We start from the raw sequence: 1403 nt of genomic DNA, 5'->3' as shown, positions 1-1403 counted from the left end.
AGACTGCTTTTCAGTCTGCACCAGGGAATCCCAAAGTAGTTTACAAGGCCTGTGCATTGGGAGAAATTGCTGGCTGGTATTATTGCTGGTATTATAGACTATTTTGCAACTTTTAATTTCGGGCTGGTCTGCGGATGAATATATATTTTGGCATTTGATAGAACTGCAAGGAGAGATTGTAGGATGTAATGAGTTGATGATGCTTTGAAAGGCTTATATAGGTTTTTGGAAGACCCTAGACCAGGGGTAGGCAACCTTGGCTCTTTTATGACTCATGGACTTCAACTCCCAGAATTCCTGAGCCAGTATGGCTCAGCTTGGAAACCTCTCCCTTTCCCCTCAGCATGGCTGGCTCAGGAATTCTGGGAGTTGAAGTCCACGAGTCATAAAAGAGCCAAGGTTGCCTACCCCTGCCCTAGACGATCTCTCTAAATCAGAGTTTTTCAACCTGGCAATCCTTAGATATGTGGACTTCAATTCCCAAAATTCTCCTCAATGGCCATGATGTAACATCATCAGTCATTTCAGCCCTAAGCTACAAATATTCTCCTTTTAAAGTGAAATACATCACCCCATTTTTTGTAGATAACTATATTGGTAAGGCTCAATTTGAAGATCTTTGAATCTTCCGAAAGATTTAATGTTTTGTAAGAACTTTGGGTAAGAAATTTGTAGTTTTGAAGACACAGTAAACCCAACTCAGAAATTACTATTTTATAGCAGGGGGAAATTTCACAGAAAATGTATTTGCCCTGATTGGATGCCAGGATATGCAAATAAAAACTGCCCCCTTCTTGGGTTTTATGCAGCTATGTGGAGCACCCAAAGCGTTTATCTCCTGGATTATACTATTTTGTACTTGGTAAACAGAATATAATTACGCACAAGTAATCAAGGCATTTTCCTATCATCCTTCACTGAGTCATTCAGTTGATGCGATTCTCCAGTTTTTTGAAAGTTATGATTTATATACGAGGTTAATAGAGCTGTATATGTAATTAAGCTGACTTTATAATTTCTACTGTGGTTTTATCCCCCACTCTCTTATTCAACCTTAGCAATGTAAACTGAGAAATCATGGTATTTGATTGTAAAAACAAATAAAAAATATGGATTTGAAGGATGTACAAGTAAAGTTCTCAACTTACAACCATTCAAAAAGTGCAGAGAAGAACAACAAAGATGATTAGGGGACTGGAGGCTAAAACGTATAAAGGTTGCTGGAATTGGGTATGTCTAGTTTAATGAAAAGAAGGACTGGGGGTGACACGATAGCAGTGTTCCAATATCTGAGGGGTTGCCACAAAGAAGAGGGGTCAACCTATTCTCCTGAAGGCAGAATAAGAAGCAATGGATGGAAACTAATCAAGGAGAGAAGCAACCTAGAACTAAGGAGAAATTTC

This window comes from Protobothrops mucrosquamatus, unplaced genomic scaffold (assembly GCF_001527695.2).
Source record: "Protobothrops mucrosquamatus isolate PMUCROS unplaced genomic scaffold, P.Mucros_1.0 scaffold2789, whole genome shotgun sequence".
NCBI classification, from domain to species: domain Eukaryota; kingdom Metazoa; phylum Chordata; class Lepidosauria; order Squamata; family Viperidae; genus Protobothrops; species Protobothrops mucrosquamatus.
This window is presented reverse-complemented; position numbering follows the sequence as displayed.